At 38.6% G+C, this 26,726-nt stretch overlaps 1 protein-coding gene and 1 pseudogene across 1 annotated transcript in view; both read left to right on the forward strand.

Annotated features, from left to right (window-relative positions):
• The window catches only part of LOC106843112 (uncharacterized), a 53,694-nt gene that overhangs the window by 7,895 nt on the left and 19,073 nt on the right, over window positions 1-26,726 (forward strand). The gene's annotated exons all lie outside the window — the stretch shown is intronic.
• On the forward strand, window positions 12,044-13,102 carry LOC123278722 (large ribosomal subunit protein eL36-like; annotated as a pseudogene).

Consider the following 26,726-nt stretch of genomic DNA (forward strand, 5'->3'; position numbering starts at 1 on the left):
TGGACAGCAGGTCTCATCAGTAACCACAACAACAGCTCAGTATCATTCAGGATACGACTTTCTCCTGATCACTTAGCACTTAGGCTTCCCCAAGAAGAATCTCGGCGGTTCACGGTACCACCCTCCAGTTTGAAGTTCTTTTCTTGGGCATAATTTGTACCAAGCCACTTTGAGAGTAGTTACTCTCCCTTAATATTCCATCCATACATGATTGCCTTTGGCCTGGTGACCCATCCTTGGTCCAGTCACTTGAACTACTCTGGTAGTGTTGGTTTTATCCACAGACATGGCAGGACTGCAGCAGTTTTGAGCAGATGGATCTGGCTTGGGCTTAGATTTCTGCAGAAGAAGGCAGTGGAAATTTGGGAATAGCCTACTCAAATAATTCTGTATTCCAGTTTTTACCCCCAGGGGAAATGCTAAAAGTCTTACTGAAGTGGAAAGAATTCATCAGGTACATAATCTTGTATTCCATACTGCCTTTTTCTATGTATTTTGAGTGAAATGTTTTATGTGTGAAAGAAATATTAAATGGAAACTTCCTCTCAGGTTGTAGCTACTGTAAGACAGGAACCAGTTGGCCTGACAGGTTGCTTTAAATGCAAATAGTGTTAGATAGATAGACAGACCTAAGATTTGATGTCGGAGAGAATTTCCATAACTACTATGAAGAAGTTGTTTGTGCTAAAGAACAGCTTCAACTCCTCAAAGACAGTTTATTGTGTTCAACTCATGTTTTTGAGATTGCATTTGAAAATTGCTAGTAATTTTTAACATCATCAGATGTTGTCTCAAGGAGTGTAGAGTGGGAAAATCAGGCAGAATTATATTCACTTATTCAGAGAACAGATGTTTGTTTTGACTGCCCACTCTGCTAGTCGCTGGTTTAGGCACAGGCATATAGTGGCAAATTAGACCGATAAGTTCCTGCTCTCGTGAAGTTTATATCCAGGTGGGGAGATACAGACTATAGGAGATGGAGGGTGACAGTGAAAAAATTAGGTGCTTTTAACTTCCTGCATGACCCAGTTATTAAAGAGGTTTCTTGCAGAGGAATCTTAGAAACTTCATCTAGTAAGTTATACTGTTCCACTTAAATTTTAAAAATTATAAAACCTTAGAACTGGAAGAAATCTTAGAGCAATGTTTCTCAAAATTAGTAGCACCTGGAATTACCTGGAACGTTAAAAATACTGGTCTGGGTCCCGCTTAAGACCAGTTAAATCGGAGTGGGGTGAGTAGCATAAAAACATGCCCACTGATTCTAGTGTGTAACTAAGGTTGAGAATCACTGACCTGGAGAGTGGCTGAAGGGGGCCACTATTTCTAAGTAATCTTTGGTGAGTGGGTGGGAAACATAACTGCTTTTGTGGTGAGGGTTAGTTTTTTTTAAAAAGAAAATTTTTTTGGTAAAGAATTATAAAATCTTAACTGGTGGGGATATGCAGAAAATATGATTCTCATCTTGGGATATCCTCCTCCCATCCCATGAAAGCCCCTAAAACAAGACATTGCAATCATCCAGAGAACAAATTATTTGCAGGAAAAGGGGTGAGGAGGAGGGCGAGGGATGGAAACAGAGTAGTAGTCGTGAAATTAGTGGTACAACATTGTTACTGTGTTTAATGTTTAAATTTGATAGAAGCCTATTAGAGGCACTAACTCTCTAGAGATGTACAGTTTCCTTGAGAGAAGTTTCAGAACCAGAAGACTTATTTACATGAATAGCTGTAGACAATAGTTGAGAAGTCCATTCATAAGACTTTTTATTCTACTCGTATCAGTTTGGTACATGTATTCTTAACAGTTGTTCTTGGATTATTTGTGAAAATTTCCTGAGACATGAACGCTAACTCTCATCCCAAGCTAAAACATCCCCATTAACTCTTTTTACATCACAGTGTGACAAAAAAGAAAGAAACAAACAAACAGAAAAAGTAAACAGTTACTTTACAAGTAATGGAATGTTACTCTGGAGAAAGGTGTAAATGATTAAATTGGCCTAAAAGTTTGTCTTAAAGAGTACTTCGGTAGGTTTTGTCATAAAGGTGTGCGTATTGTGATTGTATATTTCACCTAGGAACATGAATACTTTTTTAAAAACATAATCATAATACCATTATTACACTTAAATATTAACAGTTCCTTTTTTTTTTTTTTTACAGTTTTATTGTGGTATAATTGACATACAGCATAGTTTAAGCTTAAGGTGTATAGCATAATGATTTGACTTATATCATGAAGTGATTATAAGTTTAGTTAACATCCATCATCTCATGTAGATACCAAAAAACCTGCACACAAAAAAAATAGAAATAGGAAAAGAAAAAATTTTTTCCTTGTGATGAGAACTCAGAATTTACTCTCTTAACAACTTTTATATATAACATATATGAAACAACACACTATTAACTATAGTCATCACATTGTACATTACATCCCTAGTACTTATTTATCTTATAAGTGGAAGTTTGTACCTTTTGACCACCTTCATCCAATTGCCCCCACCCCTACCCCTCACCTCAGGTAACCACAAATCTGGTCTGTTTTTTTTATGAGTTTGGTTTTTTGTTAGAGTCCCCATGTAAGAAAGATCATATATTATTTATTTGTCTTCTCTGCCTGCTTATGTAACATAGCATAATGCCTTCAGTGTCCATCCATGTTGTCAGAAATGGCAAGATTTCCTCCTTTTTTGTGGCTGAATAATATTCCATTTTGTATGCGTGTGTGTGTGTGTGTGTGTGTGTATCTATCTCATGACTTCCTTATCCATTCATCTGTTCATGAACACTTAGGTTGTTTCCATGTCTTGACTATTGTAAATAATGCTGCTGTGAACATGGGATACAGGTATCTCTTGGACACAGTGTTTTCATTTCTTTTGGATATAGTCCCAGAAGTGGAATTGCTGGATATGGTAATTCTGTTTTTAATTTTTTGAGGGGTGTCCATACTGTTTTCCAAAGTGGCTGTACCACTTTACCATCGCACCAAGAGTGCACAGGGCTTCTTGTTTCTCCACATCCTTGCCAGCATGTATATCTTTCCATTGTGGTCCTGCCATTCTAACAGGTGTGAAGTGTTGTCTCATCATGGTTTTGATTTGCATTTCCCTAATGATTCGTAATGTTGAGCATCTTTTCACGTACCTGTTAGCTATTTGTATATCTGCTTTGGAAAAATGTCTATGTAGGTCCTTTGCCCATTTTTTTAATTGGATTACTTTTTTGCTATAAACTTGTGTGAGTTCTTTATATGTCTTGGATATTAACTTTTATCAGATAGATGGTTGGCAAATATTTTTTCCTGTTTCTGTAGGTTGTCTTTTTATTTTGCTGATCATTACTTGTGCTGTGCAGAAGCTTTTTAGTTTGAGGTAGTCCCATTTGCTTATTTTTTATTTTGCCGCTTGTGCTGTAGGTGTCATAGCGAAAAGAAATCATTGCCAAGACCCACGTCAAGAAGCTTTTTCATGTGTTTTTTCCTAGGAGTTTTATGGTTTTCAGTCTTACGTTTAAGTTTTTAACCTATTTCAAGTTAATTTTTCAGCGTGGTGTTAAGATAGGGATCTAGTTTCATTCTTTTACATATGAATATCCAGCACCATTTATTGAAGAGACTGTCTTTTCTCCATTGAGTATTCCTGGCTCCCTTGTCAAATATTAGTTGACTACATATGCATGGGTTTATTTCTGGGCTGTCTTTTTTATTCCATCGGTCTTTGTGTTTTCATGCCAATACCATACTGTTTTGATTAGTATAGCTTTGTAATATAATTTGAACCTGGAAAGTGTGATGCCCCTAATTTTTTGTTCTTTCGCAAGATCTTGCTTTGGTATTCAGGGTTTTTTGTGGTTTCATATAAATTTTAGGGTTTTTTTCTACTTTTGTAAAAAATACTATTGGATTCTTAATAGGGATTGCATTGAATCTATAGATGGCTTTGGGTAATATGGACTAAATATTCGTCCAATCCATGATCATGAGATACTTTTCCAGTATTTGTGTCTTCTTCAATTTCTTTCATCAATGTCTTCTAGTTTTCAGACTAGAAATCTTTCACCTCCTTGGTTAAATTTATTCCAAAGTATTTATTGCTTTTGATGCTGTTGAAAATGGGACTGTCTTTGTTAATTTCTTTGTCAGATAATTCATTGTTAGTGTATACAAATGCTGTTGCTTTTTGTATGTTAATTTTGTTTCGCACAACTTTGCTGAATTCATTGATTAGATCCAACAGTTTTTTGGTAGAGTCTTTAGGATTTTCTATATATAAAATCATGTCATCTGAAAATAGAGATAATTTTACTTCTTCCTTTCCAATTCTGCTGCCTTTTATTTCTTTTTCTTGCTTAATTACTCTGGCTAGGACTTCCACTGCTATGTTGAATAGAAGTGGTGAGAGTGGGCACCCTTGTGTTCTTCCTGGTCTTAGAGGAAAAGCTTTCAGCCTCTCACCATTGAGTATGACATTAGCTGTGGGCTTGTGATATATGGCTCTTATTATATTGAGGTGCATTCCCTCTATACCTACTTTGTTGAGTGTGTTTTGTTGGGTTTTTTTTTGTGAAGAAGATCAGCCCTGGGCTAACATCTGTTGCCAGTCCTCTTCTTTTTTTTTTGGCTTGAGGAAGATTAGCCTTCATTAACATCTGTGCCAGTCTTTCTCTACTTTGTGTATGGGATGCCTCCACAGCATGACTGACAAGTGGAGTAGGTCTACACCTGGGATCTGAACCTGTGAACCCTGGGCTGCCAAAGCAGAGCAGAGCACGTGGAACTTTAACCACTCAGTCACGGGGCCGGCCCCTGTTGAGTGTTTTTATTATAAATGGATGTTGAATTTTGTCAAACGCTTTTTCTACATATATTAAGATGATAATATGATTTTTATGCTTCATTTTTCCACATGGTGTATCACATTAATTGGTTTGTGGATGTTGAACCATCCTTGCATCTCAAGGATAAATCCCTCTTGATTGTGGTGAGTGATCCTCTTAATGTGCTGCTGAATTCAGTTTGCTGGTATTCTGTTGAGAATTTTTGCATCTATGTTCACCAAGGATATTGTCCTGTAGTTTTTTTTGTCTGGTAGTATCCTTTTCTGGCTTTGGTACCAGGGTGATGCTGGCCTCGTAAAATGATTGGGAGTGTAGCCTCCTCTTCAGTTGTTTGGAGTTCTAGATGGATTGGTGTTAATTCTTTTTTGAACATTTCGTAAAATTCACCAGTGAAGCCATCTGGTCCTGGGCTCTTCTTCATTGGGAGATTTTTGATTACTGATTCAATCTCCTTACTAGTAATTGGTATATTCAGATTTTCTCTTTCTTCCTGATTTGCCCTTGGTAGGTTGTCCCATTTATTGGCATATTGTTCATAGTAGCCTTTTATGATTCTTTTCACTTCTCTGGTGTCAATTGTAATGTCTCCTTTTTCATTTATAATTTTGTTGTTTGGGGTCCTCTTTTTTTTTTGGTTAGTCTAGCTAAAGGTTCGTCAAATTTGTTTATCTTTTCAAAGAACCAGCTCTTTGTTTTGTTAATCTGTTTTCTTGTTTTCCTGTTCTATACTTCATTTATTTCTACTCTAATCTTTATTATTTCCTTCCTTCTGCTCACTTGGGGCTCAGTTTGTCCTTTTTGTAGTTACTTAAGATGTGGAATTAGGTTGTTTATTTGGGATCATTTTGCTTCTTAATGTAGGCATTGGTTGCTATGAACATCTCTCCTAGAACTGCTTTTGCCGCATCCCGTAAGTCTCAATATGTTGTTTCCATTTTCATTTGTCTTAAGATGCTTTTTTATTTCCCCTTTAATTTTGTCTTTAATCTGTTGGTTGTTCAGGAGAGTGCTGTTTAATTTCCATGTATTTATGAATTTTGAAGTTTTACTCCTGTTACTGATTCCTGGTTTCATAGCAGTGTGGTCAGAGAAGACACTTGGAATGATTTCAGTCTTCAGGGATTTACTAAGACTTGTGTTGTGGCCCAGCATATGGTCTATCCTAGAAAATGTTCCATGTGCAATTGTGAAGAGTGTGTATTCTGCTGTTGTCTCATAGAATGTTCTATATATGTCTGTTAGGTCCATTTGGTCTATACGGTTGTTCAAATGGGCTATTTCCTTATTGATTCCCTATCTGGATGATCTATCCACTGTTGAGAGTGTGGAGTATTAAAGTTCCAAACTATTACTGTATTGCTGTTTATTTCTCCTTTTAGCTCTGTTAGTTTTTCCTTTATATATTTGAATGCTCTGATGTTGGGTGCATATTTAGAGTTGTTATATCTTCTTGGTGGATTGACCCCTTTATCGTGATGTAATGTCCTCTTTTGTCTCATTTTACCATTTTTAGTATAAAGTCTATTTTGTCTGATATAAGTATAGTTACCCCAGCTTTTTTTGGGATACGATTAACTTGAAATATCTTTTCCCATCCCTTCACTCTCAGTCTATGTGTGTCTTTACCAAGGATAACATCTGTGTTGCTGGGTATAGAATTCTGGGTTGGCAGTTCTTTTCTTTGAATATTTTGAATAAATTATCCCATTCTCTCGTGGCTTGAAACGTTTCTGTTGAGAAGTCCACCAATTGTCTTATGGGAGTGTTCCCTTATATGTAATTTCTCTCTTTTCTCTTGCTGCTTTCAATATTCTTATTTTGTCTTTGATTTTTTGACAATTTAATTATAATATGTCTCAGTGTAGCCCTATTTGGGTTCAACCTGTTTGGGGTCCTTTGGGCCTCATAGATCTGAACATCCATTTCTCTCCTCAGGTGTGGGACATTTTCAGCCATTATTGGTTTAAATATACCTTCTGTGTTTTCTCTTTCTCTTCTTCTGGGATTCCCATGATGCAGGTAGTGTTGCTTTTGATTGTGTCCCATAAGTCCCATAGGCTTTCTTCACTCTTTTTTATTCTTTTTTCTTTTTGCTCTGCTGACTGGATAATTTCAAATGTCTTGTCTTCTAGGTCTGATTCTTTCTTCTTCAAGGTCAGGTCTGCTTTTGAAGCTGTCTGTTCAATTCTTCAGTGCAGTTACTATATGTTTCAGCTCTAGGATTTATGTTTGGTCGTTTTCTTTTTTTTAAAGATTGGCACCTGAGCTAACATCTGTTGCCAATTTTTTTTTCCTTCTTCTTCTCCCCAAAGCGCCCCAGTACATAGTTGTATATTCTAGTTATAGGTCCTTCTGGTTCTGCCATGTGGGACACTGCCTCAGCATGGCTTGATGAACAGTGCCATGTCCACACCCAGGATCTGAACCGGTGTAACCCTTGGCTGCTAAAGCAGAGTGCACAAACTTAACCACTCAGCCATGGGGCCGGCCCTTGTCTTTTTTTTTTTTTTTTTTTTTAATGGTTTCTATTTCTTTGTTGAACTTCTCGTTTTGTTCATGCATTGTTTTCCTAATTCTGTTTAGTTGTCTGTGTGTGTGTTCTTGTAGTCCACTAAACTTCTTTAAGAGGATTCTTCTGAGTTCTTTATCTGGGAGTTCATAGATCTCTATTTCTGTAGGGTCAGTTATTGGAGCTTTATTAATTTCTTTTGGTGGTGTCATGGTTACAAGTTTTTCTTGTGTTCTTTGATTCCTTACATTCGTGTCTGTGTGTTTGAATAATGGACCTCCTCTTCCAGACTTTACAGGTTTGCTTTGACAGAAACAGTTCTTCACTAGTCAGATCAGTTTGGGTTTCTAGATGTGTCTGCTAATAATGCCTTTGGGCAGGTGGGGTTTATTCTCAGGGTCTGTTTTGGGCAATGCCACTGCCTGGGCTTTGAGGTTGGCGGGAGGGGGTAGGCTGACTGAGAACAGCAGGGTAGGACTGCTAGCTTAGTTCTCTGCCTAACCAGGGCTGTAGGATAGGCTCCACGGTTGCCTGGTTTCTCTGGTCAGGCTTACTAGACGATCAGGAGTAGGTACTATACTCAACAGTAGGTGGGGCTATGACTTAGCTTCTCTGCCCTGGTGGAGCAGTAGGACGAGCTCCAGGACCTGCATAGCTTATTATTTGGGGACCCGAATCAGGCAAGACTATGCACTGAATTCCCTGGCCAGACAGTGCCACCGGTTTTGCTCTGCAGACAGTAAAAGCCACCAGCTGTGCTCTCTGTTCAAATGTCACTGTAAGCATGGCTGTCCAATGAGCTACACAGCTTCCCATGTGCTCTTTCTCAGTTCCCTGGTTGTGTGGGCTGAAGGCTGTATTCAGCAATGGGTGGGGTATGAATTAGTTTCCCTGCCCAGGCACAGTGGGAGAACGAGCTCCCAGGTCAGAAAAGCTCTTTGTTTGTGATTTTGACTCAAGCCAACCCATGCCCCAAGCTCCCTGGCCAAACGGATCCACAAGCTTTGCCCTGCAGACTGTCAGCTCTGCCCACTGGACTCTCTGCCCAAGCATTACTGGCCTCTGCAGCTTCTAGGTGTTCTCTCCAGCCTTTCTGGTCAGGCAAGGCTGGAAGCTTCACTTAGTAGTGGGTGGGTCTATGACTCAGCTCCCCTCCCTGGGCAGGACTAGAAGGCCAGCTCCAAGGAGCCTGCGTGTTTTCCCTATCAGGCTTTCTGGTCAGGAGGGGTCAGGAACTACACTCAGCAATGGACCAGACTGATTCAGCTCCCCTGCCTGGGCGGGGGCAGATCAGGCTTGAGGGCTGGCGGATCCCTTCATTGGAAGACCCAAATCAGGCAGACCTGCACCCCGCCAAGTTCCCTGTTCACACTGTACCACCAACTTGGTTCGGCAGATGAGCAAAGCCACTGGTTGGGATTACTACTTGGGTGCTGCAGGTAGGAACTCTGTGCCAAGATCCCAGTGCTGGTTGTTGCAAGCCTCTCGCCCCTCCTCCATCACAATCAGATTCTCAATGGTTGAGCCCCACAGATTCCTCTAGAGTCCACATGAGGCAGGACCAGAGTAGGGGCTCCCAAGAAGTGACCCACAATGCTCAGGGAGCTGGATGTCCACCCTGGGCTTTCTTTTTCCCCTGGACAAACCATAGGTGCAGAGGAGACCTCTCCACATGGTGCTGCACTGGCCTGGGAGAGGGGCAATGCGGTCAGCATATAGCCCCTACTCTTACCCTTCTGATGAAGTCTGTCTTGGTCTCTGTGGTGCAGGGGATGCTTCAGCCTCACTCCCGTGTTCTAGGATTCTCTCAGTGACGTCCTGTCCATGAATAGTTATTAATTCTTCTTGTGAGGGAAAGCAAAATCAGGAACGTCCTATGTCGCCATCTTGGTGACATCACTACCAATAATTTCTTAATACACACAGATAACGCAGTCACTGCTATTTGAATTACTTTTCATCTACATGTACGACTTTAGAAATTTTAAGAAAAGGAAGGGATGAATTTTTAAAGTTTTTGAAATGTAGATCTTATTGACCTACTTCCTTTTATATATGAGAAGCTGACTTTTTACATTTAGAAAACAATTAATGTGTGGCTTCTAAGTCCCAGGAACACTGCTTGGTTCAGGATACAACAGTGAAACAGGTGGAATCTCTACCCTCTTCGAGATCATCATGAGAGACATATAAACCATAGTGGTGTGTGTTCTCAAGACCCAGTGGGAAAACAAAAACAAGTCACTAACTTTGCCAGACCCGTAGGAGTTCACTGGGAGAAGAACAGAACACTCCAAATAGAGGCAACAGAAGATACCAGGGCAAAGATAAAAAATAACAGTCATTGTGGAATCTCTCCACCAAGGACAATCAACTGTGAACCCCTACTGTGTCTGAAAAGGTTGTATAAATTTAATCATAGAAAGTCATGCCCATCAAATGTTGTAATGGTGGAATCCAAGGGACTCCTCAGGGTTTTGTTATGGAGAGACCCAGGATTTAGAAAAAGATGTCAGCAGGAGACTTCACTTGTCTTCCTCTTAGTTATATGATTTTTTTGTTTGTTTATTTGTGCTGGGACTATAATAATGCTTAACTGGATTTGAAAGTTACTTCAGTGAACCTGCAAACATAGAAGAGAGAGAGTTGAGTTTCTGATTTTTTTGCAGTTGAATTTGACTGTTCTAGGTATTAAATTTTCTTGCAAGAGTTGTGTAATCCAAATTTTGCCATGATTTCATCCTTTTTATTCATAGACCTTCCATTTCAGGAAGTAGTCTTGAGATTCAGCAATCTGTAGTAAGTAACTGATACATCAAGGTTAATAGGTGCTTACTACAGCATAATTGTGTTAATGAGACTTGGCATCATCTATACAGCTTATGTATTGTTGTTTCTGTAAAGGAAAAGTTAATCTCCGTACATACTAGATTTGATAGAGAATAATTCTGTTTATGATTCTAGGCTCCAGATCACTCTGAACCAAAATAAACTTTTTAGACTGTTTTAGATACTAAGTCCCTGTAAATTCAGTGAATTTGGCTGCATCTGAAATCTTTACTGGTTTACCAGTAAGAGGTGCTATGTATAAGATGTAAAACTTTTGCTTAGTAGAATGCTATGATTTTAACAGTTTACTTTTGAACTAAAAATAGTCTAGCTGGCTTGGGTTAGTATAGTAACATTGCGGCAACAGACACAGCCTTTCATATTTTCATGTTCGTTAATTTTAGAAAATATTTTCTCAAGGCAAGAGTCAAAAGTTCATAGTGGGGTGTCAAAGACCTTTTCAGAGAAAAGTCTAATTTTAGAAGCTTCCAGTTTGTCCACCAAAACTTGCCCTTTGATAATAACTTCCTGTTGAAAAGTGCATTCCGTTGGAAAGAAAAAAAAAAACAGCTGAAGAGAAACCATAAGCATGATTATGAAGAGAAAAGAACAGGAAGAAGAAAGTAGATGTCACCCCAGATTTAAGTTTCATAGTGTTAAAATGATTGGCTGGCAAGCAACAGAAACCAGCTCTAGCTAATTCAGGCAAACAAGGAAAGATTGGACACATACTGGGTCACTCACAAAATCAAAAAAAAAAATGAACCTCCAGACCGAATGCCGTTAGGGAACCCAGGGGCAGGGATGAACAGAGAATCTCTTTAGGAGGTGGCCATCAAATGACTGTTTGCCATCCTTGTGTACTCTCAAGTTTCACATTCCTGGGAGAGTCTGATTGGTCTGGTTTGAATCACTTACCTGCCCGTTGACCATCCCTCCAAGTCACATGGAATGAGGGAGGGATGGCCCCTAACGGAAGAGTAGGAGTTCTTACAAAAAAGGAGGAACAGGAGCTAGGCAGGAAAAAAAATAGCAGATGTTCACTGTAGCGGCCACGTAGCCACAATCAGTAGTAGTGATTTTGCCTGACCCAGAGTAAGTGGCCGTTAGGTATTAGACTCCTTTCTTTTCAGAAACATCTCTTGTCAGCTTTGTATTCATATGTGAACTGTATCAAAAATGTTGTGCCACTTTGAACTGGAGAGGGACCCTTTCCCAAGGATCTCAGAATATCTTTTCCAGTTAGCTTTGTAAAGTCATTATCCAGATGATCAAGAATTTCTGATAAAGGGTAACATTAGTCTAGAATCACTTTTTGGGGGAGGGGGGGGGAGGTAAGGAAGATTGGCCCTGAGCTAACATCTGTTGCTAATCTTCCTCTTTTTGCTTGAGGAAGATTGTCCCTGAGCTAACACCTATGTCAGTCTTCCTCTATTTTGTATGTGAGAAGCCACCACAGCATGGCTTGATGAGCAGTGTGTAGGCCCACGCCCGGGATCCAAACCTGCAAACCCCAGACCACCAAAGTGGAGCATGCAAACTTAACCACTACACCCCCGGCTGGCCCCAGAATCACTTTTCTTATGTGCATCTCATTTTTTTCCCCAGCAGATTCTTATCCTGGAAGAGTATCTTGCCAGAAAATTATCATGATAATTCTCATAAGGTGTATACGTGTTCTTTTCTACATCTCAACGTAGAGATAATATTCTTTGTCTTTGTGAATGAACTGGCAGAATGTTTATATTTAAAGTCTATTTCCTTAGGATTTATACCCTCTCTGTCCCTTCTCTACCGCTTCTACCCTCTCCCCTTGTTCCTCGTAGTTCTTGGGCATGTACTACGTCAGGAGGGACCTTGAGCTTCTTTTGTAAAACTGAACATAGTCAACAGAAAGCACAAGGAACAAGAATTAATTTAAGTGTATTGGGATAGTGTGGTGCCATTTAACATTTAAAGGCATATATTGGCCTTCTACTGCAGCAGCCATGGCTCTGCACTACCCCATGGTGGTGGGTCTCAGCAAGGGCCAGGAGGTGACCAGGAACATGTGCAAGCTGAGGCACAGCCGCCTCCGTGGGCGCCTCACCAAGCACACCAAGTTCATGTGGGACTAATCCCAGAGGTGTATGGCTTCGCCCTATGTGAGCAGTGTGCCATGGAGCTGTCAAGGTCCCCAAGGACAAGTGGTCCCTCAAGTTCATCACGAACAGGGTGGGGACACACATCTGTGCCAAGAGGAAGAGGGAGGAGCTGAACATTATCCTGGTTGCCAAGAGGAAAGGACTGAACCCCCTTCCTCCTCTGTGCATATAAAACTTTTACAGAAAGAAAAGGCATATATTGTTTAGGAAATGAAAAGTGTTTGTCAGCAAGCTAACTAGATATGGAGGATGAATAAGATACATGTAGTGTGTTCCAACAACAGGCTAAAAGTTGTGAAAGAGAACCCGCAAAGAAAAATGCCAAAAAACTCTGCCACTTAACTCCAGAGCACAGTAGATAGTGATGCATTCACAATTAGAAAGCTTCTATTTGGTGACATCCCTAGTACAATAGAACATCAAATAATTGATGTATATGCCCAAACAAAACTTTATCCACAACTGGCTGTTCAGTTAAGAAAGAGTTTTGTGCCTGGACATATACATTAGTTAGTTATTTGTTATTCTACTATAGTCAAGATGTCACCAAATCAAATGGAAGTTTTCTAATTGTGAATGTGTTAGCCAGTTGTGGATTTTGATAAATAAGTGGGGAATAAAACCATTTTTAAACAGTAAGCCACATGCTCATTCCACTGTTATCTTCATATTCTAGTAAATCAATGTGCTTTTACTGTTAAACAACAACTAAAGGCATGCCAAAATCCTTGCATACCTTATTTGCTTGTAAACTTTCAGGGTTTTTCCATTTTTATGAAGTCAAAGATATTTTTTATTACTTCCTTGAGATAGCTAAATCTTACATAGCAACCTCTTTAAATAGGGACAAATTATGGTAAATAAGCTGATCTTAGATAATTTTCCACTCACAAGGGATTTAGTTAGAGCACTGTTTTGTTTTGTTTTTAAAATATCTTATTGTACATGCTTTGTCAGTCTATTAGTTAGCTGTAAAGTTGTTGACTTAGGGTAAAGTGAGTTCCTCGGGAAGTCCAGTGCCTATAGATGGGGAGACAGTTTTGCTTATGTTTACACTATTTAGTTAGAGGTGAAAACACTAGAGTTTCAGTTACAGTTACTGAAAACACTTTTAGTGGATCACTGGGAATTGATTATAGATGATAGGTAGTAGAAACTTCTCTTACCTTGGAGAAAAAGGCATAAACACTAATTCCGTTAAAATATGAATAGGAAAATGGAAAAGAAAACATACAACTGATTCCAAACCCACGAGAGTTTCGTGAAGATTGAGGTAAACTGTAAAGAGTGTTGCGGTGCCTAATAAATTCTCTTTGGTCATTACAGCTTTTTAAAATTGTTGTCTCCTATTTTGACTGATATGAGTTTTTTTTAGCATTCCTTTTTCTTATATGGTTAGAGGAAAAGGAATTATGATATGTCCTTAAAATCTCTATGCCTCACTTTCCTTCTAGTTCTACTCTGTAGGTTTGCTGTGAAGATTAAATGAGTCAATACAAGTAAAGCACTTAGGTCGGTACCCGGCACGTAGTAGGAGCTAAGTGTGTGTTAACTCGTGACTGTTAGCAGTGATCCAGATACAGTGGTCAAGAGTGGAGAAGTCAGAGTTCTCATCGGTTATTATAGTTACTTAGACTTCAGCTACAGAAATCCAGCTGACTTCCTGTTGAGGTTTAGTGATAATTCCACATAAGCCTTTGATGTTCCTTTGTTATATGCACTCAGCAAATGTTCACTTTGAACCTAATACGTGTTGGGCAATGTTCCAGGTACTGTGGGAGCTACGGAGACTTAACTGGATAACTGGACATAGATACTACCCTTAGGATGCTTACAGTTTCATCGAAAAGGCAATAACAAGAATAGCTATAATAAAAGGTGAATACACTAGGTATAGTAATGAAAGTGCAGAAAACATAAGTGAGCACTCCAAAGAGGGAGAGGTTACTTTCAGTTAGGAAAATCTCTTTTGTGGGGGAGGGGGGCAGGGATGTATGTAGTTTTCACATTTTAGTGTACTGACATTAAGTTTCACCATTAGATAGCATAAGTATATGTTTTGGCCATATGACCAGAGTTTTGAAATGTAAAGATAAATGCATGGCTTTAAGAATGTGCTATATTAGAGACTGTAGAATATATTAAACAATTAGGGAATCTAGAGGTGGTAGAAGTCTGTCTATACACATTTGCATTTAGTGGCACAAGTAAATGCTATAGGGACAGTAAGACATGTAAAACTTTGGGTTGTAATTGGAGGAAAAACCTGTTCAGGACTGAACTGAGGTCTTTGGTTGCTGACAGAATCTCCTCTGGACTTGAGACTTCGAATTAGGGAGTCTTTTTGTCAGTATGCAAAACTGCTGAATTGTACAAAATCCCTATTAGCCCGAAGAAACAGTAGCAATGGGCTATTTAAGGAGTAGGCTCACGTCAATTTGGAATGTGGAGGCTGGCCAGTCTGAGTGAGCTGGGCTAGCTGGAGGCTGGAAATCCAGTTGGATGTTGCAGCTCAAGTCTGGGATCTGTAGATCAAAAAGTTTGGAAACACAGTCTAGAGGAAGAATGTTAGTGCATGTCTCAAAAATCCTCGTTTTCCAAACAAATTCTTAGGATGCTTTCCTCCAACAGGGTCAGTTAGGTGAATGTTGAAGGAAACAGCACTTGAATTAGGTCTGAGTGGATGCGACATTCAGAGATGGAGTGAGGAAAAACAGACATGTCATTGGAGGACAGGATGTGAAGAAAGGAATAGGGGAAGGAAGTGGATCTGTGCTGGGCGGAAGGTCCAGGCCGCCTTTATTTGGACGGTACCCTATTGTAAAATGATGCTGGTGGTGGTGATGGTAGTAACAATGGATACACTTGTTGAACATAATGCTCTTGCCAAGCGTTGTACAGGTATTTCACCCCTGTTATTGAATTCCACAAAATAACTATATGAGTTAAGTATTAGTTTCCCTATTTTAGAGATGAGGAAAAGTTGTACAATTAGAAAGTGACTGTGCAACCATTTGAAGCACAGGAGTGGTTGATGCAAAAGCCTGTGTTTCTTCCCAGTATACCTGGCTGGTCTTCAGAATCTCAGCTGATTGATTGACAGATAACTAGACACATGCTGTTATCTTGAGAATAGAAATTGATACAAATTAGAATTTTCTTTTTTCCCACTTGTGCATTTTCAACAAACAGGTTTTCTGCCTCTTCCAGCATTTCCCAGAAACCCCTGATAAGAACATATTTTTGTCTTTGACCAAGACTGTTTCTGAAAAGGTTGCTGTGTGCGTGTGGTCAGTGCAGAGTGGGATGGTCTGGCAGGTATGCTCATTCTGGCTATAGTGACTTGAGGACCCACATCTACAAATTGACTCTCTCCTTTTTCAGGATCAGATAAATAATACCATCTATATAATCAAGTTTGAACTCTGAGAATGGATTCAGGGTCTTTGTGCCCTGGCTCCATTCACTCCCTGGGTTTGTTTCCAAATTTGTAAAATGGCAATAAAAGTACTACTGTATGCCTCGAGGTTTATTGTGGGATAAAATAAAATTCTGTATAGGGAATACTTTGTCAGCTATTCACTGCTTTATAAATATTGTTTTTGTAATCATAGTCTTGTGAGACAGTTACATCCTCAGAGGCTTCTCGATACATAGGGTTCTTTGTTCCTACACTTGAGTGGCTTCAGATGGCTTATTTTAGCTTCTGTGTCCTTTTTTCTAACAGTCTCAACTGTCATGTCTTTGTTGGTCTTATCCCTCCCTCTAATAGCCCACTCCTCCCTCAATTTGCTGATTGTAATCAGCAGTCAACCAGGAAACTGCATAATAGAACTTGTTAGCAATGTGTCTAAAATTAAAGCAATTTTGTTCTTTTACAAGGGGTGAGAGATTTGATTTATCTCAAATGGTTTAAGATTTTTTCATATTTATTTTTTTAGATCTTTATAGGCTTTAAAAAATTGTAGAAGTTAATAATGCATGCACTTAATCTTTCAAGAAATGCAAAAGCATATGAAATAAAAAAAGAAAGACTCTGGTCCCGCCCTCCCTCTCCCTTCCCTGTAACTCCCTAGAAATAATCGATGTTTACTGGTGTGAATATACAAAAAAGACATATACATTAATGTTCTGCAACTTGATTTTTTGACTAAACTGTGAAATATTGATCTTTGTTAGTAGATTATTGGTTATTGCTCCATAACAGAAGCCCCAAAGTTAGGGGTTTAGGACTATATTTATTATCTCATGATTCCTGTGGTTCAGGAGTTTGGTAGTGGCTTAGCTAGGGTCAGGTTTAAGGTTGCATTCATGAAGGTTTGAGTGAAGCTAAAGGATTCACTTCTAAGGTGAATTAACTCACAGGCTGGCTGTTGGCAGGAGGCCTGAGTTCCTCTCCTTGTAGGGCTAGTTGAGTATTCACAACATGGTGGCAGGCTTCCCTGAGAGTGAGCAATCCTAGAGATCACTAGATCCTACAAAGAGCCAGGTAGAAGCTATCCTTTTATGACCTAGCCGCTGAAGACACATAGCATCACTTCTTCCATACTCTTTATTAGAAGCAAGTCTCTAAGTTACGTCTATATACAAGGGAAGTGAGAGTAGGCTTCGTCTTTTGAAGGGAGATAGCGAAGAATTTGTGGACATACTTTAAAACTACCACAGAATATACAGCTCGCTCTCATTCATTTCCATGTTTGTGTTATGGTCCATGGTATGAATGTACTGTAATTTCCTTAGCCATGCCTGTATTTGTGGATATTTTTACTCTTCTAGACAGTACTGCAGTGAACACACATGCACTCCTTTACCAGCTTGAGCTAGGATTTAGCTAGATTCCTAGAAGTGGGATTGTTGGGTCAGTAATTGATGGGTTCTGAGTGAGAGATCTTTTAACTAAAGAGCCTGAATGTGTGCAAACGTGTTTTGCCTTTCAGCTGTGTTCTGGTAGATTATTCAGAAAGATATTGGAGTTAGTCATTGCATATAATAGGACTCACAGAAACAGAAAACATTTTAAAACATAATCTCTCAGAATAAAAAAAATTTAGATATTATGAAGTGAACGAACTAGAGGTATAGAGGTCAACATGAATGAAATTCATTAACATAATGTTGAGTACAAAAAGCAAGACCAGAAAAATACCTATAACATGATGCTAGTTATATAAAATTTAAGCCTATGAAAAAAGTCTTTTTTTGCTTAGAAATAATGTGAAGTAGAAATATAAAGAAATCTTTGATAAATTCAGGATAGTGGCTACTCTGACGGGACTGCAATTGAGGAGACACCTTTTGGGGATTTCTCAATTGGCAAAGTTTTATTTCTTAATCAGAATGGTAAGAACATAGATGTTTGTATTACTCTTTTACCTTTTTATATGTCTTCAGTATTGCCTAACAAAAATGAGAGGCTCTTGATTTTTAAATTTAAATTTTGAAAAATCTGAGAAGCTCTTATTTTAGCTTCGACTTTTGGTGTGAAAAATATACATTTGTTTATTGATGGTGTTGGTGCGGTGAAGATAGTGGTAAAATTAATAGCTAAAGTAAATATAGTAGGCTCTGGGATACAGGTGGATTTTCATCAGCAAACAATGAGCCAGAGCAGTGAAAAGATCACCAGGCTCAGAGGAGGCCAGTGACCTGTCTTAGGTCTGCTCACTACCATATATGACAGCAATTTGAGGTATTTACTTAACTTTCTGAATCACAGTTTTCTCATCTGTAAATTGCTGGGAGCCAACCCACTTCTCAGTGCTATACAGATCACATGAGATTTTTAAAAAATTAAAAATATGAAAATCACCCAGTATAGTGACTGGCACACAGCAGAGTTTCAATATTTTCTTGCTACTCCCACAGATTACTAGGATCTTGATTCTAGAATCATTTCTAGTATTTAAGCAAGTACGTATTTTTTAGTAATTGCAAAGTTCACGTTTTTCTTTTGTCTTGCAAGGAAAAGTGTTCAGTATTAAATATTCAATTTTCTAATGCCTTTACACAGGGAATTAAAATATTTACCGGTGGATACTGAACTGTACAGTTGTCATCTCTAGGGATTTGTTTTTGCTGACATTTGAGCAGACGGTTTTTTTGCTGACTGAATCTCTCTTTGTTGTGGTGCTTTGAGCTCGTTAATGACCAAATTCTTATGTGGCAGCTGCACATTACACATGCTTATTCTCCATGTTTAGACCATAAATCTTCTGCAACTGAGTGACAGCACCACCTGCACAGCCTTTTGAGCTTGTAAATATAGCTCTAATAATGTTATTTCAAAATGTCTCAGACATGTTTTCTCACACACTTAGCCCTCCTGGCAGAATGAAATGATATTTCAGGGTATGATAAGTGTTATTGTTTTATGTGGATTTCACTATGGAGACAGACTGGTAGTATTTCTTGTATGTAGATTTCTAGAACGTGGAACATCAAAAGTTTTTGGTACGTACCCAGCTGAGGTTTATTAGATACTTAGAGTAATTCTGAGAATGTTTCTGTTGTGTTTTTTTCTGCCTAAAATCTATTTACTAGCTTATTCTTAGCAGCAACATGTTGAAGGTTGATAGTGGGGCAATGACAGAATCACTCACCCATCCCAGCCAAAAGCTTTTTGATTTGTTGGTACTGCTTTTCATGACTGGTAGCCTAACGTAGTGATGAAGAAGAGAGACTCTTGAGCCAAACTGCCTAAGTTCAAATCCTGGCTCCTTCTCTTAACTAGTTTGTGCTCAAGTTACTCAACCTTTCTGTGTCTCAGTTTCATCTGTAAAATGGCGATGACCATAGCATCTGCCTCTTAGGGTAGTTATGAAAATTGTCAATATTTATAAAATATTTAGAACAGTGTCTGGCTCAGAATGAGTAGTGTTTAAGCATTTGTTAAGTAAATATGCGTGAGGCAGGCAGATAGCTATAGAGCACACAGGACTGGGCTCAGCTTTGTGAGCTCATTCCAGGTCAGATCTGTCCCCAAACAGCAAAAGACACTGTCCTTTCCATCAAATTAGTTAGGCTAGTAAGAATAGGAAGGAATATAAAGCCTTAACAAATGATGCTTTCCCTTTGGCCAAACCAAACCAGAAGCCTAGTGGGGCAAGGGAGCCCATCAGTACAACTCATAAAGGTTCCCTCTCAGGGCAGAGAGCAGAGAATATGAGGGTAGAGAGGGAATCTGGAGGGACTAACAGAGAATGTACATCATGGTTTCCAAGACAGTGTCTTAGTGCATATTTATATGTAGTGCACATATAATATGTATGTGCATGTTTCTATATAAAAGCCATTCTTTACTATGAGAAACTATATGCCAACAAATTGGATAACCTAGAAGAAACGGATAAATTCTTAGACTCATACAACCTCCCAAAACTGAATCAAGAATAGAGAATCTGTATAGACCAATCACAGGCAAAGAGATTGAAACAGTAATCAAAAACCTTCCAAAAAACAAAAGCCAGGACCAGATGGCTTCTCTGGAGAATTCTACCAAACATTCAAAAAAGAGTTAATACCTATCTTTCTCAAACTATTTCAAAAAGTTGAAGAAGATGGAACACTTCCTAACTCATTCTATGAGCTGACATCACCCTGATCCCAAAACCAGGCAAGGACAACAAAAAGGAGAATTACAGGCCCATATCGCTGATGAACATAGCTGTCAAAATCCTCAACGAAATATTGGCAGTTTGAATACAGCAATACATTAAAAGGATCATACACCATGATCAAGTGGGATTTATACCAGGGATGCAGGGATGGTTCAACTTCCACAAATCAATCGATGTGATACACTACCTAACAAAATGAGGAATAAAAACCACATGATCATCTCAGTAGACACACAGAAAGCATTTGACAAGACCTAACATCCGTTTATGATAAAAACTCTCCATAAAATGAGTGTAGAAGGAAAGTACTTCAACATAGTAAAGGCCATATATGACAAACCCACAGCCAACATCATACTTAACAGTGAAAAGTGGAAAGCCATCCCTCTGAGAACAGGAACAAGACAAGGGTGCCCACTCTTGCCACTCCTATTCAGCATAGTACTTGAGGTTTTGGCCAGAGCAATTAGGCAAGAAAAAGAAGTAAAAGGTATCTAAATTGGAAAGGAAGAATTAAAATTCTCACTGTTTGCAGATGACATGATTCATAGACTCATGGGAGAAACAGTTCATTTTCTGCCTAATCCAGAAAAGCCATTCCAAGCATGGTAGAAAATGGTGAAAAGCTGATGGATAGAATTGATAATGCTCCCTCCAAGGTAGAAATGCCAGCAAAACTACCCCCTACTCTTTATACCTAATGCTTCTAATCTATACCAATAATTTCTTTTTGTAAATACATAAATTGAATTCTCTTTTTAGATTAATAAATCTTTTTCTAAATCAGTTATCTCATTGTTCTTCTAGTAGAGCACCATGGGGCCCACTCTAATGTTTACATCTTCAAGGGAGGGTGATGCTGGTATGGAATATACTGCATGAGAAAAGTAGTTAAAAGAATGCTTAGGGGCTGGCTCCGTGGCTGAGTGGTTAAGTTCGTGTGCTTCGCTGCGGCGGCCCAGGGTTCGGATCCTGGGCACGGACATGGTGCTGCTCATCAGGCCACGTTGAGGCAGCGTCCCATATCCCACAACTAGAAGGACCTGCAACTAAGATATACAACTATGTAGGGGGGAGTGGCGGGGGAATGGGGCGGGTTTGGGAAGATAAAGCAGGAAAAAAAAAAACAATGCTTAAAAAGAGACTATTGTCTCACAGAGTGGGCACACCATTGCCCTGGGGAGTTGAAGTTGAAAGATGGTGGATGAGGGGACTCTCTAATTCTCTTGGTGATTTGTTGCTAGAAGACCATGTAAAACTTCCCCCCTGGGGCCTTGAGAAGGATACTCTTGCCTCGAACCATTGGATTAATTCTGCGTCCAGGTACACAAGGGACATGATTAACCCTGGTTTCAGAATTAGCTCTAGCTAGCTAATAAGTAAGTATTCAGGACGTGAGGAAACATGCCTCTTATTAAGTTGGAAACCTACTGGAAAATTTTCATAACCTCCAAAAAAAAGAAAGAGTATGTTCAATAAATCCGAATAGGAGAACTTTAGTTTGCCTATGGGTGGTGGCCAATTCTGTTTTCTTGACTTCAGCCTTTGAATTTAGTGAGAGGTTGCTCATGCTCTCTTCCATTTGATGGCTGGGAATTTATTCTTCTCAGATTTACAAAGCAAGATCAACTTCACCCAAAACTCTGTGGTAGGCAGAATTCTAAGATGACCCCGACCCGACCCCACCTCAGTGACCCTCACCCTTTGTAGAATTCCCTCCCTTGTGAATATGAGGAGACATCATTCCTGTGGTTATGTTATCTTACCTGGCAAAAGGGATTTTGCAGATGTAAAACTGATTGTAAAAACCAACTAAGGTCATTAATCAGTTGAGCTTAAGATAATCAGGTGGGCCTAACATAATCATATGAGCCTTTCAAAAGCAAAGAGGTTTCTCTGGGTGGTTGCAGAAGAGGGGATCAGAGAGATTTGAAACGTAAGAAGGCCATGCTCTTGCTGGCTTTGGAGATGGAGGGAGCCAGGTGAATGCAGGCAATCTTGGGAGCACAGAGCAGAGAGAGTCCATATTTCTGACCTCCACAACTGGGAGCTAAGAAGCAGTGGTGTTTTAAGCTTCTAAGTTAGTGGTAATTTGTTACACAGCAATAGAAAACTAATATGCTCTGGATCCCACGTTGTTCTTAGACAAGGCTCTGGATCTAAAAACTCTCCGTCATATTGAACTCCTGTTTGTTAACCTTGAGCTAACTAGATCTCCCAGGGAAGATGTCGCAACTCCACGGCCACTCCAAACGGAGGCGCTGATCCTTTCTAACTTATTTACCTTTATCATTTCTACGGAAGTGGTTGGTTTTGGATCACTGTGTATCCCATTTTTTAAAAGGGCAACCCCTTTACCCTCCCTAAATTATATTTAGTTTTACTATATAGATTCCATCTAAAATATATGCGCATTTCTTACAAGCCCTTTCAAATGAATGTTTTACTCCAAGAGTACATGGACATTAAGCACCATTACTCCTCTCTTGACTACTCTTGTCGCCTGTACCACTTTATGGGAAAACTCTACCAGGGACAATACAGAAGGTTTACAGATTGTATGACCTTTTTTATTTAGCCTTTGCCTCTGGTTAGGAATGACATTATGGGCTAAATTGCTGGAGGTGCTCAAAAAAAACCCCTGTGTCTTACTTAGTACTAATGCAAGGGCCAGGGTTGGATGAGATCTCTTGATGCTTCAGACAGTAATTTGCAATTGAGTGTAGTAGGCGTATGTCTCTTGCTCCATCCTCACTCTTCTCCCTTTCTGTTGAAATTGTTTCTTCAAAATTTTGTACCCTTTGGGAGGAATTGGATGCATGCTTCCTGTTAGAATAAATACCTGAGCACTCTCTTTTAGGTAGATGGCATCATTTTGTCATCATTATCCTAGAATGGTCATAGTATATAACTGATTCTGCCAGAATGAACAGCAGCAAATAAATGTTTTTAAAACCAAAGTAATCACTTCTGGTAGATGCTTCCTGATTTATAAATTGGCTTACTATAACTAATAATCCTATACAGCAATGTTCTCAACGCTAGCTGCATGTTAGAATCACCTCGGCTCCACCCCGGAGCAATTAGATAAGAATGTCCGGGTGGCACCTGGCCCGGGTGACTCTAAAGTGCAGCTGGGGCTGAGAACCACTGCCATACAGTAAGTCTCCCCACCTAGAGGCCTGCAAGTACATTTTGCAACTAGTTTATCTTGGAGGGACTATCAGGGAGTTGTATAGCTCTGAGCTCCATGTGCTGTGAGTACTTTCCCAAGAAGAAAGTTTATGGCCAAGGTGAGTGTTTTCTAGGCTACAATTATTGTAATAATACTTCATGATGTGAAACCACAAATTCTTCTGTTGGAGAAGAATCTGGTAGTGTGTAATTTTTATGTGTTTGATTCTCACAGGAACCTTTACAAATAATTAACACATTTTAACAAACCAACAACTTTTATCAAGAGCCAGCAAACTTTTTCTGTGAAGGGCCAGATAGTAAGTATTTTTGGCTTTGGGGGCCATATGGTCTCTATAGCAGCTCTGCTCAATGCTGTCATTTCACGACAGCAGCCATAGACAATGTGTAAACCAATGAGTGGCTGTGTTCCAGTAAAACTTTATTTACAAGTGTAATCTGGCTTGTATTATTGTTGTCTTATCTTTTTGTTTTGTTTTGTTTATTCATGGCAGGTACTTATTAATTATTCCTTTAAATTATTACAACTGTTTTCTGCCCTCATTTGTAGCTTTTCTGGACTTGAACATATAAGAAGCCTCAGAAAAAAACTACTGGATTATAATCTTAAGCATGTTTTTAAGTGGCAAGATTGGTTGGGAGAGGAGTATGTTTTAATTTATTACATAAACATGCTGCATAAAACTTAACTTTAAAATATACAAAGGTATTTCCTTTTTTTATTGAGGTGTAATTGATGTATTAGTTTCAGGTACACCACATAGTGATTCAATATTTGTATATATTGTGAAATGATCACCACAAGTCTAGTTAACATCTGTCACCACACAGTTACAAATTTTTTTTCTTGTGATGAGAACTTTGAAGATTACTCTTAGCAACATTCAAATATACAATACAGTATTATTAACTATAGTCACCATGCTATCCATTACATCCTCATGACTTATTATTTTGTAACTGGAAGTTGGTACATTTTGATCCCCTTCATCGATTTCATTCCTCCCCTTCCATCCCCATTTCACCCACCCCCTGCCTCTAGCAACCACTAGTCTAGTCTCTGTGTCTGTGAGCTCAGTTTGTGTGTTTGTCTTTTTAAATTCCACATATAAGTGAGATCATACAGTATTTGTCTTTCTCTGTCTATTTCACTTAACATAATGCCCTCAGGGTCCATCCATGTTGTTGCAAATGGCAGGATTTCTTTCATTTTTATGGCTGAATAATATTCTATTGTGTATGTATACCACAACTTCTTTATCCATTCAATCATCAATGGACACTAGGTTGTTTCTTTATCTTGACTATTGTAAATAATGCTGCAGTGAACATGAGGGTGCATACATCTTTTCGAGTTAGTGTTTTCATTCTCTTTGAATAAATACCCAGAAGGAGAATTGCTGGATCATATGGTAGTTCTATTTATAATTTTTTGAGGAGCCTCCATACTGTTTCCATAGTAGCTGCACCAATTTGCAACCCCACCACTAGTAGGAATTCCGTTTACATCCTTGCCAACACTAGTCATGTCTCGTCTTTCTGATAATAGCCATTCTGACAGGTGTGGGGTGATACTCATTGTGGTTTTGATTTGCATTTTCCTGATGATTAGTCATGTTGAGCATCTTTTCATGTACTTGTTGGCCATCTGTGTGTCTTCTTTGGAAAAATGTCTATTTAGATCCTCTGCCCATTTTTTAATTCGACTGTTGGGTTTTTTTGCTATTGAGTTGCATGACTTCTTTATATAATTTGGATATTAACCCCTCAATAGATATATGATTTGCAAATATTTTCTCCCATTCAGTATGTTGCTTTTTCATTTTGCTAATGATTTTCTTTGTTGTGCAGAAGCTTTTTAGTTTGATATAGTTCCACTTGTTTTTTTGTTTGTTTTTATTGCCCTTCCTTTTGATGTTAGATCCAAAAAAGCATAGCCAAGGTGGATGTCAAGGAGCTTACTACCTATGTTTCCTTCTAGGAGTTTTATAGTTTCAGGTTTTATGTTAACCACACTCAAGTTTTTAATCCATTTCAAGTTAATTTTTGTGTATGCTGTAAGACAGTAGCCCAGTTTCATCTTTTTGCATGTGGCTGTCCACTTTTCCCAACACCATTTATTGAAGAGACTGTCCTTTCCCCATTGTATATTCTTGGCTCCTTTGTCATAAATTAATTGACCATATATATGTGGTTTATTCTGGGCACTCTCTTCTATTCCATGGATCTGTGTGTCTGTTTTTATGCCAGTACCATACTGTTTGGATTACTGTAACTTTGTAGTATAGTTTAAATTCAGGAAACATGATGCCTTCAATTTTGTTTTTCTTTCTCAAAATTCCTTTGGCTATTTGGGGTCTTTTGTGGTTCCTTACAAATTTTAGGATTGTTCTAATTTTTGTGAAAAATTCTGTTGCAATTTTTATAGGGATTGCATTAAATCTGTACATTGCTTTGGGTAGTATGGACATTTTAACGATATTAATTCTCCCAGTCCATGAACATCAATATCTTCACATTTACTTGTGTCTTTGATTTCTTTCATCAGCATCTTATAGTTTTCAGTATTTCACTTCCTTGGTTAAATTTATTCCTAGGTATTTTATTCTTTTTGGTTCACTTGTAAAGGGGATTGTTTTCTTAATTTCTTTTTCTGATAGTTCATTATTAATGTGTAGAAACACAACAGATTTTTGTACAGGCATACTTACTTGTTTTATTGCGCTTCACTTTATTGCACTTTGCAGATATTGTGTTTTTTAACAAGACTTTCCATCAGCAAAAAATTTATGATTTGCTGAAGGCTCAGATGATGGTTAGCATTTTTTAGTAATGAAGTATTTTTTAATTATGGTATGTACATTGTTTAGACATAATGCTATTACACACTCAGTAGACTACAATATAGTGTAAACATAACTCTGTATGCACTGGGAAACCAAAAAATTCATGTGACTTGCTTAATATGATACTCACTTTCTTGTGGTGGTCTGGAACCTAACCCACAATAGCACCAAGGTATGCCTGTATGTTGATTTTGTATCCTGCAACTTTACTGAATTTATTAGTTCTAACAGGTTTCTGGTGGAATCTTTAGAGTTTTCTATATATAATATGTCATCTGCAAGTAGACTTACTACTTCCTCCCCAATTTGTATGCATTTTATTTCTTTTTCTTGCCTAATTGCTCTGGCTGTGACTTCCAATACTGTGCTGAATAAAAGTGGTGAGAGTATGCATCCTTGTCTTGTCCCGAACTGGTGAACCCCCAGCTCCCAAAACAGAACATGTGAACTTAACCACTATGCCATGGGGCTGGTCCCTCCTCTTTCATTTCTGATTTTATTTATTTAAGGCCTTTTTTCTTGGTGAGTCTAGCTAAAGGTTTGTCAATTTTGTGTATCTTTTCAAAGAACCAGCTCTTCGTTTCATTGATCTTTTCTGTTTTTTAGTCTCTAATTCGTTTATTTCTGCTCTGATCTTTGTTATTTTCTTCCTTCTGCTAACTTTGGGCTTCATTTGTTCTTCTTTTTCTAGTTTCTTGAGGTGTAAACTTAGATTGTTTATTTGAGATTTTTCCATTTCTTGA

This window comes from Equus asinus, chromosome 20, assembly GCF_041296235.1.
Source record: "Equus asinus isolate D_3611 breed Donkey chromosome 20, EquAss-T2T_v2, whole genome shotgun sequence".
Taxonomy (NCBI): domain Eukaryota; kingdom Metazoa; phylum Chordata; class Mammalia; order Perissodactyla; family Equidae; genus Equus; species Equus asinus.